We start from the raw sequence: 18,850 nt of genomic DNA, 5'->3' as shown, positions 1-18,850 counted from the left end.
ACGGCAGCTCTGCTGGGAACAGATCCAGTAGAAGAATCTCAGACCAGACAACTGCTCAATCATCTGTCAACAGTGACCTTATAGCTCACCTTTATCAGACTAGACAAACCTACAGATGTTCAAAAGCCAATCCACATATATACACACCCAAAACTGCTCACCTGCATGGATGCACACAGAGGCACGTACACAAACAGACTCGCTTTCATTTACACAAGCATGCAAGTGTGCAGTATAACAGGCACAGAATGAATTCCTGCACTTTGGTTGTGAAAGAAGCATCCAGTTATTCCAGCAGAGTTCTGCTTGTGCCTTGGACTAGCGTCAGGCGTCTTGAAATGTCGTGTCACCACTTATGCCACACTGCACTTCACATTTGGTTTTTCCTCAATCTGTGAAAGAGGGAGGATGATTTCTGTGTTCATAGTGGATGGAGAAGTGAATGGATTTTGTGTACTGAATACAAATGAGGGGAGAAAAAGTTTCTGTAGAGAATCACTGTTGCCCCTCTGTCTCTCATCTATCAGAGACTTTGCATAAACTTCACATTTAATGGTGCACCAGTGAAAGGAACAAGTGTTGTAAAGGCTTTTTAATATCATGATTTTGTTGTTTATCCTAAAACAGAAAGATGCCAACTATGCAAGTGCTCTTTGTGATGTTTGCTTAGTTTTGCCATACTAGACATACACTGTAGCTTGGCAAGTAAAAACAAACTTTACTTGAAGCCTGTATAGATTATGCATTATGAAGGTATTCTCAAAGCTGAACTGTTTAATTTCTGCACCACTAGCATCAAACAGAATGGCAAAAATAATGTTTGTTTGCAAACAGTTTTCCCAAACACTCCCACATCTGCCACTGTTCAGACAAAAAGACAGTCCCGCCCCAAACTTATGCCATTGTGTTGGGCTGGTCGGGATGCTTAAACAAGCAGAGCGATGTTTTGATAGTGCCACAGTGTTCATACTTTCCAGGAAAAATAACCTGAAAATTGCTTACTTAAAAGGATAGTTCACCCAAAAATGAAAATTCTCTCATCATTTACTCATGTGTATGACTTTCTTTCTTTAGCATAATATATATATTTTTAGAAGAATATTTCAGTTCTGTTGGCCCATACAATGCAAGTGAATGGTGGCAGATCTTTGAAGCTCAAAAAATCACATACATTTTTTTCTTTTTAAAGTAATCCTTATGACTCTATTAGTTAAGTCTATATCTTCAGAAGCAATATGATAGGTGGGGGTGAGAAACAGATCAAAATTTAAGTCTTTTTTTAACTAAATCTCCACATTTACATCTGAAAGTGAAAGTTGAGATTTATAGTAAATAAGTATATATTGTTCTGTTTCTCACCCACACCTGTCATATAGCATCTAAAGATATGGATTTAACCACTGGAGTCATATGGATTACTTTTATGCTGCCTTTATGTTATTTATTTAGCTTCAAAGGTTTGGCCACCATTCACTCATATTGCAAGGACCTACAGAGCTGAGATAAAAATCTAAATTCTAAAAATCTTCTTTTGTGAAAGTCATACACATCTGGGATGGCATGAGAGTAAATGATAAAATAATTTTAATTTTTGGGTGAACTATCCCTTTAAAGTTGTCTTTGCATATTACTCTGTGATAAGTGAAAGTATTTTAACTAAGGATGTCCTGATACGATACTGGTATCGGAATCATAAAAATGCTGTGATATCAAAAACTGATACCATCTGATGTACGAATGTCATTGCGTAAAAATTCAGCGCGCACACTAAAATCAAGTTATGTCCTAGTATGATTATTAAACCGCAAAGGCTGCTATTTAATAAGATAAATATATAGTTTGCATGTGCTGTGTGTTTCAAAGTAAACAGATCTTGTTTTAAGAATGTATAAATGTAAATGTGAAGCCGGCTGCTCATACCAAGGAGCTCTAAAACACCATCATGAGCATCACACACTCTGTTTTTTGCATATGACAGTGAGCAGAGCGCTAATTCACTATGTAGCACACAGTACATACAGACTACATATTTATTTAGTGAAATAGCAGCCTTTTTTGGTTTAATAATCACACTGGTCACATAGCAACCTGCTTTTCTGGATGTGAAAAGCTTCCATCAAAACCACAGAAATGGAAACGGCTTCACTTCAAAATAAAAGCTTCCACCAAAATAAAGGCTCCATTTAATTGGAAAAAACTAGTACAGAAATATATCTCTACTGTATATAATTATTCAATTATTAGTCATATTCACTGTAAAACTACTACTACTAATAATAATAATCAGGGGTGTAAAGTAATTGAGTAAAAATACTTTATTATACTTAAGTATTATTTTTTTTAGTGCAATTTAAACAGAATACTTGTACTTTTACTTAATTATATTTCCCCCAAAAATAGTGGTTTTTACTTCTTACAATTTTATTTAAATTTACTTATTACATTTTTGCAGATCATTTTCTTTTGTCTTACTGGACTGACAAACAACAGAGGACAGACCAGAGGTCAGTCATTTCAAACTGAGAGTCGCACTGCTGTGTGGAGTTCCGACCATTTGCAGAGGCGGAATTTCGGATCTGATTTGAGCACGGATACGTTGAAATATTTGTACGACTAGACCGTATGTGACCGCCCTATTGAATGTGATGTATTCATTCAAAACTATGAGCACGAAGTGAGAAACACTGATGGTTTTTGTTCTAAACTTTATTCTAAATGTCTGCTACTTCTACAGTTTGGACAGTTATGGAGTCAAAAATGATTATTCACGTTACAAATATATATAAAAACAAAAGGCTTTTGTAATTACAGTAAATGTGTGCATGTCATTTATTTCTACACTTGACTTCATATTTAAATTATATCTATGAATTTCTACTCCCTATTTACTGAATTATTATTGTTGTCATTGTTGTTTTTGTTGTTAGGCAACTATTAATTATAATAATATCTATAAAACCAGCAATGATAATGATAAAAATAATGATAATAAAGATAATGGAATCTGAGTAAATATTAATTATCTGCTCAACAGCAAGGTTTGGTAGCAAACCTCAGAAAACATTTCACAAAACCAACAACATTACTTCCTTCAAAGCTTATTAAGATTTTTTTTTTTTTTTTCCCCTGTATGCCTTAAGAGGCTGGGTGCTCTGACATTATAATTCGTGAGTGCTTTCTGCCATGCAATGAACACTGAGTGACTGTGGCACCATTTTTGCACAATAAAATTAAGTGGTTCATTACAGGTCTCAGGGCAGTTCAGAAGTGAAATGTCCACTGTGTGGTGCTAAAATCGAGTGAAATGTTCTACCGAACAGATGAGGTTTTAAAGTTAATGTTCTATAGAGATTTTGTAAAAAAAAAAAATTTAACAAAATCAACAAAACCTACCTCCCTATAAATCTTAAAACTAAACATAACTGATAGTATCATAAAAAGCAAATGTGAGATGAAAAACAATTTCTGAAGCAACCACGTCATTTTGTGGTGCTTGTTCTATAACACTTTTGGCTTAAGTGTCAACTTGTGTGGTCTTTAGGACTCATACCCCAGTCCTTTACATCACAAGTGCAGCAGACATCAGTTGAGCTACCGCACAATTTGATCACACATGAATAAGCACGTGTCAATGTAGTTGGTTATGTAATGCAAATGTTAAAATGAGTCATACACTATCCACAATATTCCTGAGTCCCATTATACACACAAGTTCAATGTTCTCTGTAAAGCAATTATAAAACAGTATGTATTATTAAAAGCACTAGATGTATAAATACATTTAATTGATACTGAATTAATGTCCACACGGTTTTCCAAATCACCTTTTCCCCTTAAGGGAAGACATGCACATTGTGCAAAGACACTCAAAATAAAGTGAATTGCAGGCAGGAAAAATGTAGGAAAGAGGAAAATCATAATACAGTTAATTTCAAATGTGATAAAACGTCTCACTACTGTACATGTCTCATCTAATAATTATGGTCTTCCACTGTAGAATTGATCCATTTAGCATCTCAGCTTGAAAAAATCATAACTACTCACACACAACTCAGGAAAAACACTGTTTTTTTTTAATACTCAGTAATAATGCCATTTCAAAACATGTGAAGCATTCACCAAAAAAAGATGCTAAATAGAAATGAACAAACTCTCAAAATTTCTAATAAACTTTCAGCACATGTACACACACCTGTTAGCACAATAATGCTATCGTTTATGTAATTCATTGCGCTCCGTTTCTGGATGTCTATCTTAGCCGGACCGCAACGGTGGATAATACAGGTGCATCTCAATAAATTAGAATGTAGTGGAAAAGTTCATTTATTTCAGTAATTCAACTCAAATTGTGAAACTCGTGTATTAAATAAATTCAATGCACACAGACTGAAGTAGTTTAAGTCTTTGGTTCTTTTAATTGTGATAATTTTTTCTCACATTTAACAAAAACCCACCAATTCACTATCTCAAAAAATTAGAATACATCATAAGACCAATAAAAAAAAAACATTTTTAGTGAATTGTTGGCCTTCTGGAAAGTATGTTCATTTACTGTATATGTACTCAATACTTGATAGGGGCTCCTTTTGCTTTAATTACTGCCTCAATTCGGCGTGGCATGGAGGTGATCAGTTTGTGGCACTGCTGAGGTGGTATGGAAGCCCAGGTTTCTTTGACAGTGGCCTTCAGCTCATCTGCATTTTTTGGTCTCTTGTTTCTCATTTTCCTCTTGACAATACCCCATAGATTCTCTATGGGGTTCAGGTCTGGTGAGTTTGCTGGCCAGTCAAGCACACCAACACCATGGTCATTTAACCAACTTTTGGTGCTTTTGGCAGTGTGGGCAGGTGCCAAATCCTGCTGGAAAATGAAATCAGCATCTTTAAAAAGCTGGTCAGCAGAAGGAAGCATGAAGTGCTCCAAAATTTCTTGGTAAACGGGTGCAGTGACTTTGGTTTTCAAAAAACACAATGGACCAACACCAGCAGATGACATTACACACCAAATCATCACAGACTGTGGAAACTTAACACTGGACTTCAAGCAACTTGGGCTATGAGCTTCTCCACCCTTCCTCCAGACTCTAGGACCTTGGTTTCCAAATGAAATACGAAACTTGCTCTCATCTGAAAAGAGGACTTTGGAACACTGGGCAACAGTCCAGTTCTTCTTCTCCTTAGCCCAGGTAAGACGCCTTTGACATTGTCTGTGGTTCAGGAATGGCTTAACAAGAGGAATACGACAACTGTAGCCAAATTCCTTGACATGTCTGTGTGTGATGGCTCTTGATGCCTTGACCTCAGCCTCAGTCCATTCCTTGTGAAGTTCACCCAAATTCTTGGATCGATTTTGCTTGACAATCATAAGGCTGCAGTTCTCTTGGTTGGTTGTGCATCTTTTTCTTCCACACTTTTTCCTTCCACTCAACTTTCTGTTAACATGCTTGGATACAGCACTCTGTGAACAGCCAGCTTCTTTGGCAATGAATGTTTGTGGCTTACCCTCCTTGTGAAGGGTGTCAGTGATTGTCTTCTGGACAACTGTCAGATCATCAGTCTTCCCCATGATTGTGTAGCCTAGTGAACCAAACTGAGAGACCATTTTGAAGGCTCAGGAAACCTTTGCAGGTGTTTTGAGTTGATTAGCTGATTGGCATGTCACCATATTCTAATTTTTTGAGATAGTGAATTGGTGGGTTTTTGTTAAATGTGAGCCAAAATCATCACAATTAAAAGAACCAAAGACTTAAACTACTTCAGTCTATGTGCATTGAATTTATTTAATACACGAGTTTGACAATTTGAGTTGAATTACTGAAATAAATGAACTTTTCCACGACATTCTAATTTATTGAGATGCACCTGTATAAGTAATCCCCGCTGTTGACTTGCCAGTGAAGTGAAAAGTGCACACAAACAAATTATTCCAAACTTTTTCAAACAGATGTTCAGCTAAGTCAATCCTTCTATAGGCAGCCGATGGAAGAAGCAGCATCTGAGACTGGAGCGCTTTGCTTTGCGAGTGGTTTCTAATCACAACATTGCTGTTTTAGACAAAACTTTAGTTTTGCTTGATTATTAGGATAACCATTAACTGCTCACATTGTCCGGGACATCTTACAACATTCAAAAAGCAAGAATCTAACCGTATGACACGCAAGCAAATAGTGACCGACTACACACAAAACGCCAGCCAATCGCACTTGTTTTAGTACCTCTAGTGTTCATTCCACCAGGAAATTGGTGTGTTACATACAGCACAACAGTCCACATACAAATCATTTTGCAAAAATTTAGTTATTGTAACATGATTCTTTGACCAGGTTGAGAATGCCACTGGGGGAAAAATATGACAGTCGGAGACAGTAAAAAGGCAACTTAAACCATTCAAATTTAACAACATCCTCTCTCTCACAATCTCCTCTCTTGATTTCATTCTAGCTAGGAAAAAAGGTACTTTTTACTTGTTTAATATTTAAGTACAATTCAATATGAATACTTTTTTATTTTCACTCAAGTATATTTTTGGCTAGATACTTGGACTTTGAATTGAGTAAATTTTTCACTCAGTGTCCATACTTTCACTTAAGTATAATTTTTGAGTATTTTTTACATCCCTGATAATAATACTAGTACTAATACAACTAATAATAATAATAATAAATCAATAATAATTATCTTATATTTAAGCAATATCTTATATCTGTAATGCTCTGTTGTGCAGCACTTTATATGACAAAAATAATTCCAATGTTGTAATTTGGATTGTGCTGTGAGGTTCTGTATAAAAGCACTTCTTTTAATAAAAATAATACAATATTATATTTTCGTTTGATTACAGTTTTAATGAATTCATTTATTTAGAGAATTATCGGTACTCTCCAAAAAATAGTATCGGGACATCCCTAATTTTAACATACAAAAAACGTACACACTTCAGCTTTAATGCCTTATAATACACAATGTAATGCATTATATAGTTTCATAAAAAATTTTAACCACAGTTATAATACATTATAATAATTACCTATTCATATTATATCAAGAGAATATAATTTCAAGATATGCATTGCAACACAATATAACATCATGGCATTATTATACAATTTTAAAGTCTCATTATGAATAGGTAAGTATACTACAATTACTTGTATTTTCAGATATTATGAATGGGTGCCTTTATAATGTATTATCTACACACAAACTTCAAGTAGTGTTCGCGAATTTCCTTTCCAGAAAAAGTATGGCTATCAGTCCAGCTGCAGTTTGCAGCTTTTACAAGCCTTGAGTGTAATCATCCAACATAAACTGCATTTCTGCAGCAATAACCACGAGTGGCAGTGCTGAAATGCTCTCTGTTAATTTTTTTTAACATTTTATCACTAATTGAACAATAAATAACAAGCCAGTAGTTGAATGTCGTGTAGCCGCCCGAGGTCTCCTGTTTCTCCAAATGCTCTTGCTAAGCAAAACCTGGCTGTTTGCCACAGCTCTCTCTCCGTCCCTTCATCTCACTCAGCTCTCATCGAGAAGAGAGAATGGGCCTCAGGGTCTTTGCCTCTGATGAGATATTGCCTTTGTCCCCCGGGTACCTGAACAAACCACGGCCCTCTCTTACTCAACATCCACTTCTGTCTTCCCAAATATGCCTTTGCTTTCATCATCTGTAAAAAAAAAAAAAAAAAAAAAAATAGCCATGTCCAAAGCTGGGACAATCATTTATTTGGCTATTTTTTTTTTTTTTCCGGCGACCATACAGATCGGGACATTTTATTTGTACCTGCTTTGATAGATGTGCTGGCAGTTTTCTGATTACGATGCAATTCGATCAGGCCTCTGTGAAAGTAATAAGAATAAATGTTCAACTGTAAACCTGCAGCTAGAAAGTGAACAACTGTTTAGGAATTGGAGTTACAGTGAAGGGAGCTTTCTAGTATATAGGATACTTTTTTAAAAAAAAAATTATTATTATTTTTTCTTTTGTTGTGCCCATCATTCTGTTGGTGTCAGTACAGACTTTTGTTAACTTTCAGATGTCTTTAGAATTTGAATTTAACTTGGAATAAAATGAAAAAGTTAGTTCTTAACTGCAATTTTTATGGTCATTGGTAACAGTGGTTCTCATCTAGTTTTGCTTGAGGACCTAGATTTTAGTTTTTTAGATTTAGTTTTTTAAATCTAAAAGATTTTAGATTTAGATTTGGCGACACATCACATTAGCAAAATTGTTAAGTGTACAAATGTGAGCAAAAATGTACATATAATCAAAGAATTAAGTTTATTAGATTTTTTTATTGTAATTTAATTTTATTACCATGAGAAACATTTTAAATATTGTCTTAATAGTTTTAGTGGTAGTTTTAATATGTCTTGAATTGAAAGAGTTTTTTTTATTTATTTATTTTATTTATTTATTTATTTTTTTTAAACTCAACTACTAATAATTCAAAGCAGAAAATTGTGGTCAGCAAAAACAATGCTGAACCTATTGGTGCAAGTGAACCTATATTTATTGTAGGAGGTTTGGGTCATTTTCTTTTACCTTGCATAGTTTTGGTCATGGTTTTCGAAGAAAAGTTGTAGTTTTTACCAAGTGACAGATGAATTTGCGGCAAATTACAGTAGAGTTTGATTGGACGAACAGCCTTTGACATAAAAAAAAAAAAAAAAAAAAAACAATATGAGAAGAATCTTTTTCTGCCTTTACATTTTTTATACCTACTTATTTTGTTATGCTTACTATGCACAATTATTAGATGGTTAGTTTGTATTTGATTATTTACAGTACATTTAGCATTGTTTTTCTGCGATTCTACACTGAAAACTGTAATAAATTGACTACTTATTTCATTGTATAAACTCATTACCTCAAGTGAACTGAATAATGGCATCTCCAAAACGTATGTAATGAAGTTCAATTAACTTGCCGTTCATATAGAATGAACTTAACAATTTGGTTAAATTAACTTGCAAGTAGACTTAACTCAGATTTGCTATTTAAATAATGTAATTTTAATTGAATTAATTACATTTTAGATCTAATAATAGCACAGCTCAAATAAAGATCATGACTGATTTTAGGTCAGTTATTAAATAACCTTAATTCTCCAAAGAAATGCATATATACTGTACCTGCACTTCAACTGCACATGCACAAGGAGAATTAGTCAACAGGGTCCAACTTGACCAAATGGGGCACTGATCACCCTAATGGTAACATCAAACAAAAGAACTATTTGTAAAAAAAAAAAAACAACATAATACAACAAAAAAGCTAAAACCTCTGTAAATTATGAATTACAATTGTATTTAACCCCACTGAGCATTTGTGGGATCAGCTAGACTGTAAGGTGCGTGAGAAGTGCCCAACAAGACAGCCACATCTATGGCAAGTGCTACAGGAAGTGTGGGGTGAAATGTCACCTGAGTATCTGCACAAACTAACAGCTAGACTGCCAAGGATCTGCAAAGCTGTCAATGCGCAAGTGGAGGATTTTTTAACTCTTTGAAGTAGTTTAAGAAGTTCTGAACATTTTTTTCAAATTGTAGTAGTAAATTTTCACGTTATTAATGTCCTGACTTTATATTGTGATCAGTTGAATGCCACTTTGGTGAATAAAAGTACCAATTTCTTTCCATAAGAGTAACATATGTACATTATTCCAAACTTTTGGCTGCCAGTGTACATCACAACACACACAAGACTCCACTACTACTGTCACCAAACGTCATCATTAAATGCTTATCAGATTTTTTTATTTATATTTTAAACTGTCTTTTTCGGGGAGTTTTGTAAATCAGTGATTGTCAATTGATGGGTCAAATTGCAGGGTGCAGGTCTGTTCTGACAATATGATTGCACAGGAAATCGACATGTTGCTTGCCGAAAGTTGAAGAAACTGAAACTGATCCCTTTCTGCTGAATTACTGAAAAGCGGCATCCCTCATTTGACATTTCTGTATCCCATTTCCCTTTAGCGCGTTGCCTAAGCAACCTCCAAGTCATGTGTTCTGATCTCTTGGAAACCAGGAAGTAGTCCCATTCACATAAACGATGATAAGCCTGCTTCTGAGGTCACATTTCTGAGGGTTGAGGTTTGGCTTAGGGAGAAGGGTTTGTAAAATATGCATTCCTGCTGACTGTATTACAGCGTTCGTTTACAAATAAAAATACAACTCTCTTTTGGTGGCACTCTGTGGACAGTTCACTCAGAAACTTGAGCTCACACGTGTACGTACGTTCAACAACACTTTCAGCTTCAGCCACTGGGGTAGTGATTCGAAAACCAGTAAGCACAGACCGATTTCAGCAGCAGAACTTTCGACCTACTGTCACTGAATTGACAGTGTCATATCGTCTGATTCTGATAGGGTCAAAGTTATGTTCTGATACACAGTAAACCCTAAAGTTGTCAAGGCTGGAAATATCAAGTTGTGTTAATTATTACTTGAAATGTCAGGTTTTGGGCTCATAACTCAAATATTTATGTTCATTGAACTTATTTATCTTAAAAATCCATAGACTTAAGACTTAAGTGTTAATAACTCAAACTTTTGAGTACAAAATTGAGGCTGAATACCAATAATGCTTTGCGCTTGGATTATTTAATTATGTTTCGTTGGTCAAAGAGAAGTTATGGGGGCATTTAAGATCCGTAACACTCTTTACCAATTATCTGTTGTCCAATGTCTGTGTTTCTTTGCCCACTCTAGCCTTTTCTTTTTGTTTTTCTGTTTCAAAAGTGGCTTTTTCTTTGCAATTCTATAAGGCCTGCAACCCTGAGTCTTCTCTTTACTGTTGTACATGAAACTGATGTTGAGCAGGTAGAATTAAATGAAGCTGTGAGCTGAGGACATGTGAGGCATCTATTTCTCAAACTAGAGAAATGTACTTATCCTCTTGTTTAGTTTTACATCTGGGCCTTCCACATCTCTTGCTGTCCTTGTCAGAGCCAGTTGTCCTTTGTCTTTGAAGACTGTAGTGTACACCTTTGTAAGGAATCTTCCCTTTTTTTGCCAGTTTCAAGCATTGTATAGCCTTCATTCCTCAAAACAATGATTGACTGACGAGTTTCTAGAGAAAGCTTTTTCTTTTTTGCCATTTTTGACGTAATTAAGGCATGCCAGTTTATTGCATACTGTGGCAACTCTAAAACAAACACAAAGACAATGTTAATCTTCATTTAATGAACCAAATAGCTTTCAACTGTGTTTGATATAATGGCAAGTGATTTTCTAGTAACAATTTAGCAATTTAGCATGATCACTCAAGGATAAGGCGTTGGAGTGATGGCTGCTGGAAATGGGGCCTGTCTAGATTTGATCAAAAATGACTTTTTTCGAAATAGTGATGGTGCTGTTTTGTTTTTACATCAGTAATGTTCTGACTATACTTTGTGATCAGCTGAATGCCACTTTGGTGAATTAAAGTACCAATTTCCTTCCGAAACAGCTAAATCTGTACATTATTCCAAACTTTTGGCCGCCAGTATAGGCTCCAATAAATCCATATTTTAATTACATTCACATGTAAAATCTCTCCCCTGGCTTTCTTTCCATGTCAAACATTCCAGATGTCCCAATAGTAATATGACCATTTCAGTTAAGCAGGAACCACTGATTCATATTTACAGACAGCTAAGGGGCTTGTAAGATGTCATGTTAAACGGCCCCACACTTACGTATATTATGTTAGCTACTGGATTTCGGCCGCAATCTGCCACAGTATTAAAATATGTTAACGCTCGTATATCAAGGGTGTTTTTCCTCAGTCCGATGACTCTTTGATTTAGTGGCTTTGTGGTCATTGGGTAGTGTGCGTAATGACCTGTTGAAGCTGTCACCACACAATGCCTGCTTTTGATTGACAGCAAGTCCCCAGTCTATTTGAAGAGCAGAGCAGGCATTTAATATGAGTAATGTGTTTTGTCAATGCCGAAACCATTTAGGTGATAAACAGAGAGTTATTGTGAAATGGCAGAGGTAGTGAGCACTGGCTTGGGTGATTTGGTCAGTGGAGAAGGCATTGAAGGATCATTTGTCTTTCAGATTGCATTTGAAGAGAAGGTGCCAGATATTATCAGTCAAAGGCTTTGCCATCTCTGGCTTAGGCCTGCTTGGATGAATGTTCTCACGTTAAATAGGGCAGAGAGATATGCTATGAAATACGTTTACAGGCCTTCGAAGACATCATTCAGAGCTTAGAGAGTCCTTAAAAGACATGTTTTATTTGTTTTTGTTTTTTTTATGAACAAACAGATAAAAAAAAAACTCATGTTATAAGAATTAATGCAAATAAATTCAAGGGAATATTAACAATAGACATGTATTACATTTAAGGAACACTGTCTGCAAATGTTTTCAAACTAACAATTTAACTAGTTTATTGTGAGGTGAAGTCTGTGGTTGGGAACTTATGGTTGGGAACTGAGAACTGTTCTTGCTAAGAACGGGTTCCATTTTTTTACATATACCGGAACCGAATGATTTTCATGACTTTTGGTTCCATTGAGGATTCTCGAACGTGCCATGACCAGTGTAGCCCGATTCCCGAAGGAATGACTCTTGTGTCGGTTCTTTTTAGTAAATGAAAAACGTACTCAACTGCAAAACTTAATAAAAAGACATTTGAGTCATGTCCAACTCGAAATTAACCAAGAACTGTTACTGAATTGCTGTATGTGTACTTAAAGGGATAGTTCACCCAAAAATTACAATTCTCTCATCATTTACTCACCCTTATGCCATCCCAAATGTGTATGACTTTTGATGCATCTGAAACCAAAGGTAGCTGTCTTGTTGCCTATCCGCCCTATCAATCAGTGACTCAACAGACAGTGTTTGTGTATGAAGGTACCTCCAGAAACTGGTTTTGGATAGGCTACTAAGGCAGCAGAACACATTGTTGCTAGGATACCAGCAACTGATTATCGCCATCTGGTGTCCACTAAAGGTAACGCGCCAGCTTCATTCAGTCCAACCAAACCACAATGGTCAAATAATCTAGAACAGTGGTTCCCAACCCTGTTCCTGGTGACCCCCAACACTGCACATTTGTGCATCTCCCTTTTCTGACATGCCCAATTCAGGTCTTGGAGTCTCCACTAACGAGCTGATGAGTTGAATCAGGTGTGTTTGATTAGGGAGATGACCAACATGTGTAGTGTTGGGGGCCTCCAGGAACAGGGTTGGGAACCACTGATCTAGAACAAATTCAAGAGAGTTTTGGCGATAGCTAAGTGTATATTTAATAACTACAATACTACTTTCTCGCTAGAAATGGAATCAAAAGTTGGAAAAAGTGAATAAAACATACATTTATACACAAATAGGCTTTCAACTGCCTCATTGGCCACCATTCATTTTTCTTCAGCTCAACCGTCATGGAACCGCGTGCACAGGATTGTGGGATTTCATTGGCAGTGAAGGATACAGTACATCTATGCTGCCTTCAAAAATGTATCAGATGAAGGTATCTCAGTAGACAGGATGTGACACGAACATTGAATTCAGACGTGCCTTGATCCCTTCCTACCTCTGTATAAAGCCTCCGGAGGCAGCATTTTCCTGGTTTCGGATGCAGCCACTGTCTGTTGAGTAGTTGACTGACAGGGCAGCGAGGAAACAAGACAGCTACCTTTGGTTTTGGATGCAGCCTTTATTTCTTCTGCTGAACACAAATTAAGATTTTTAGAAGAATATCTCAGTTTTGTAGGTCCTCACAATGCAAGTGAATGGTGGCCAGAACTTTGAAGGTCCAAAAAACATATAAAAGCAGCATAAAAGAATAGGTGTTATAATAGGTGTGGGTAAGAAACAGATCAATATTTAAGTCCTTTCTTACTGTAAATTCTCTTTCCTGGCCAGTAGGTGGCGATATGCAGGAAGAATAAAAATAAATAAATAAAAAAGGGATGTGAAAGTGAAAGTGGAGATTTATTGTAAAAAAATGACTTAAATGTTGATCTGTTTCTCACCTACACCTATCATATCACTTCTGAAGATATGGATTTCACCACTGGAGTCATATATGGATTACTTTTATGCTGCCTTCATATGCTTTTTGGACCTTCAAAGTTCTGGTCACCATTTACTTGCCATTTAATTGTATGGACCTACAGAACTGAGCTATTCATCTAAAAAGCTTTGTGTTCAGCAGAAGAAAGAAAGTCATACACATCTGGGATGGTGTGAGGGTGAGTAAATGATGAGAGAATTTACATTTTTGGAAGAACCTATCCTTTTAAGGCTTGTGTGACGACTTTAATCAGAGTAATTATTGAATGGTTGTTGATATGACAATGTGTACTTCAATATACACAATATGAGTTTTGTTTTAAATAGTGTTATTTTACAAAAATTGTTGTGGTAGCGGGGGCGTGGTAAAGTATCTCTCCGGAGAGAGAGAAAGTGGTAAGGGCGCTTACACCTGAGCTAAATTATGTCTAACACCTGTCTCTAATTTCAGTGAGCACGGGGAGAGCGGCATAAAAGGAGCCACACCGCCAGTGGAGAGAGAGAGAGACCGGCATAAGTAATGCAATTCTAGCACGAAAGTTATTGTGAAGTTGTGTGTAGCTGAAGTCAATAAGTGTTCCTGCAAAGCTGTAAAAAAAAACTTTAAAACTGGATAAATTAAAGCACCCACCTGAACTGGGAAACCTCGCTTCTCGCCTCCTCCTTTATCCCAAAACCCTTACACTGGTGCCGAAACCTGGGAATTAAGTTTGGTTGAAGATGGATGGAAGTCGCCCCGTAGAGTCCTCCCAGTTGGCAGAGATCCTCCAAGCCCTCGCTGGCCTACATCGGAGCCGCGTCCCCAGCCGCGACCCCGGACATGCACACGCCATTACCCCCACCCGCGTTACAGAAAATGGGGACGGCGGACGACCCCGAGGCCTACCTGGATTTGTTTGAACAGACCGCCGAGATCTGGGGCTGGCCGCTCGGCCAATGGGCGGCCCGACTTATCCCGCTGTTGTCCGGGGAAGCCCAGCTCGCGGCTCAACAACTGCCAGCGATGAGTCTCCTGGCCTACGGAGACTTAAAGAAAGCCATCCTGCAATGGGTTGGTCGGAGTCTGGAGGAAAGTTGTCAACTCTTCCGGAGTTTGAAGTTGGAGAGCTCCGACCGCCCGTTTGCCTTCGCCCAACGGCTCTGCAACGCCTGCCAAAGATGGTTGCCAGAGGGGGACATCGATGGGATCATCGACCAGGTGGTACTGGAACAATGAATACATTGTCTGCCAAAAGGGACGGCGGAGTGGATCCAGTGCCACCGCCCGGCGTCGCTGGAGAAAGCCGTCCGGCTTGCGGAGGACCACATGGCGGCGATCCCGAGGGCGGAAGAGCCCTCCTACACTCTCTCTCCTCCCTCTGTCTCATCCCCCTCCCCTCTCTCCTCTCGTTCTGCTCTCTCTCTGGGTCCCGTTCCTGCCCCACGCAGACGAGGAGGACTTCAGCTCCTGAGACCAGTTCCCCAGGTGTGGAAGGTGACACCTTCCCATATCCCGATGCCCCGCCGCTCTCCCCCTCAGGGGGAGGCGCCTGCCGACGCAAGTGCGGGCGTAGCGCCTGGGCCAGCCTGCTGGAGGTGCGGAGACCCGGGCCACTTCTGGGATCAGTGCCCTCTGATAGAGCTGGGGACGGTGGTGCGGGTCTCTGACCTCCCACAGGCTGCCCCCGACCGGGCCAGAGCCTACCGGATACCGGTAAGTGTCAAGGGGGGTACTCACCAAGCGTTGGTGGACACCGGGTGTAATCAAACCACTATCCACCAATGCTTGGTTCAACCCGAGGCATTGGGCACAACTAAAATGGTGAGGGTGAAATGTGTGCATGGAGATATTCACAAGTATCCGGTGGTGACCCTGACAATTAAATTCTGGGGGAAAAAGCATAGAGTGGAGGCCGCGGTTAGTTCCCGCCTCACCCATCCGCTGATTCTGGGGACTGATTGGCCTGATTTTAGAGTTTTATTAAAGGTAATTTGCGTGGATGGGTCCTGCATGAAGTTAGGGAGATGTGCAATGTGCGATGCTCTGGCAGGGGAGGCGGAGCCAGGGCCGTCCTCGACAACTCCGCGTCATAATGACGAGAGAGGGGGAGAGGCTGCAGCCCCTCCCCTTCTCAGGGAATTCCCTGAGGGGGATTTCCCTTTGGAGCAGTCACGAGACGAAACCTTCAAACACGCCTTCGACCAAGTGAGAGTTATTGATGGTCAACGACTCCAGCCAGACATCGCACTTTCATACCCCAATTTTGCGATTATAAATGAGCGGTTGTATAGAGTGACACAGGACGCTCAGACTAAAGAGGATACAACCCAACTTTTGATTCCACGGAGCCATTAGGAAATGGTATTCCAGGCGGCTCATTATAATCCCATGGCGGGTCACTTAGGAGAAAGGAAAACACTGAACCGTCTAATAGCCCGTTTCTATTGGCCGGGCATTGGCGGCGATGTCCGCAGGTGGTGTGCGGCATGCCAGCTGGTTAACCCACCGGCCACCCCAAAAGTGCCATTGCGCCCTCTCCCTTTGATCGAGGTCCCCTTTGAGAGAATTGGAATGGACCTCGTCGGGCCATTAGAACGGTCAGCACGCGGACATCGCTTTGTATTGGTCCTAGTGGACTATGCAACGTGATATCCGGAAGCAGTGCACCTTCGCAACATCTCAGCATGCAGTGTTGTGGAGGCACTCTTCAAAATAATCTCCCGGGTGGGGATTCCGAAAGAAATCCTCACCGATCAGGGCACAACGTTTATGTCACGGACACTACGTGAACTGTACGAGTTGTTGAGTATTAAATCGATTCGCACCAGCGTGTACCATCCTCAAACGGATGGCCTGGTGGAATGATTTAATAAAACCCTCAAAAACATGATTCGTAAGTTCGTGCACGACGATGCTAAAAATTGGGATAAATGGCTCGACCCCCTGTTATTTGCAGTACGAGAGGTCCCGCAAGCCTCCACTGGCTTCTCCCCATTCGAGCTGCTGTATGGCCGACACCCACACGGTGTGCTTGATGTATTGCGAGAGGCCTGGGAGGAGGGATCTTCAAATAGCAAAAATGAAATTCAATACGTTCTTGATCTTAGAGCAAAACTCCACACTTTGGGACAGCAAACACAGGAGAATTTGCTCCAAGCTCAAGAACGACAGCGCCGACTGTATGACAGGGGAACTCAGCTAAGGGAATTTGCACCGGGAGATAAAGTGCTTGTATTGCTTCCCACATCGAGCTCTAAATTACTTACCAAGTGGCAAGGACCCTTTGAGGTCACACGACGAGTGGGAGATCTCGATTATGAGGTTAAACGAACCGATAGAGGGGGCGCATGTCAAATATACCACCTCAATCTCCTGAAATTGTGGAGGGAGGCGGTCCCCGTGACGTTGGCTATGGTAGTTCCCGAGAAGGCGGAGCTCGGATCGGAGGTGAGTTCAAAACATAAACAGTTCACCCCGGTCACTTGCGGAGACCACCTCTCACCGAGTCAACTCGCGGAGGTTGCTAGGTTGCAACAGGAGTTTGCAGATGTGTTCTCCCCTCTACCGGGGCGTACAAACTTCATCCATCACCACATCGAGACCGAGCCGGGGGTCGTGGTACGTAGCCGCCTCTATCAATTACCCGAACACAAGAAGAAAATCGTTCGGGAAGAATTGGATGCAATGCTCGATATGGGGGTAATAGAAGAATCCCACAGCGATTGTACAGTCTGTACGATTCTATGTGGATTAAAGGAAAGTCAACGCGGTGTCTAAATTTGATGCATATCCAATGCCTCGCGTTGATGAGTTGCTCGATCGGTTGGGCACTGCTCGATTTTATTCGACATTGGATTTGACAAGGGTTATTGGCAGATCCCCTTGACACCAATTTCCCGTGAAAAAAAACGCCTTCTCCACACCGTTTGGATTACACCAATTTGTGACACTTCCGTTCGGTTTGTTTGGAGCCCCGGCTACGTTTCAGCGTCTCATGGACCGAATCCTCAGACCGCATTCAGCTTACGCCGCTGCCTATTTAGATGACATCATCATTTATAGCAATGATTGGCTGCGGCACATGCAACATCTGAGGGCGGTTCTGAGATCGCTGCGCCAAGCGGGACTCACAGCGTACCCGAAGAAGTGTGCGATTGGGCGGGTGGAGGTACGGTATCTGGGGTTCCACTTGGGCCACGGGCAGGTGCGTCCCCAAATTGACAAGACAGCGGTGATTGCGACCTGCCCGAGACCCAAGACCAAAAAGGGGGTGAGACAGTTCCTGGGGCTGGCTGGCTATTATAGAAGGTTCGTGCCTAATTATTCGGACGTCACCAGCCCGCTGACTGATCTCACTAAAAAGGGAGCTCCAAACCCGGTCCAGTGGACGGAGCAGTGTCAGCGGGCGTTCACGCAAGTTAAAGCTGCACTTTGCGGGGGGCCGCTTTTACATTCACCTGACTTCTCTCTCCCTTTTGTTTTACAGACAGATGCTTCAGACAGGGGGCTGGGGGCCGTACTCTCGCAGGTGGGGGGGGGGGGAGCGCCCGCTGCTGTACATAAGCCGTAAGCTCTCCTTGAGGGAAACTAAGTACAGCACCGTGGAAAAGGAGTGTCTCGCCATCAAGTGGGCGGTCCTCAGTCTCCGATACTACCTGTTGGGGCGGGCCTTCACCCTCTGTTCCAATCAATCAAAATCAATCAAAATCAAATCACTTTATTGTCACACAGCCATATACACAAGTGCAATGGTGTGTGAAATTCTTGGGTGCAGTTCCGATCAACATAGCAGTCATGACAGTGATGAGACAGTACCAATTTACAATAACATCAAATTAACACAGCACAATTTAAA

This window comes from Myxocyprinus asiaticus, chromosome 3 (genome assembly GCF_019703515.2).
Source record: "Myxocyprinus asiaticus isolate MX2 ecotype Aquarium Trade chromosome 3, UBuf_Myxa_2, whole genome shotgun sequence".
In the NCBI taxonomy this organism is placed as follows: domain Eukaryota; kingdom Metazoa; phylum Chordata; class Actinopteri; order Cypriniformes; family Catostomidae; genus Myxocyprinus; species Myxocyprinus asiaticus.
This window is presented reverse-complemented; position numbering follows the sequence as displayed.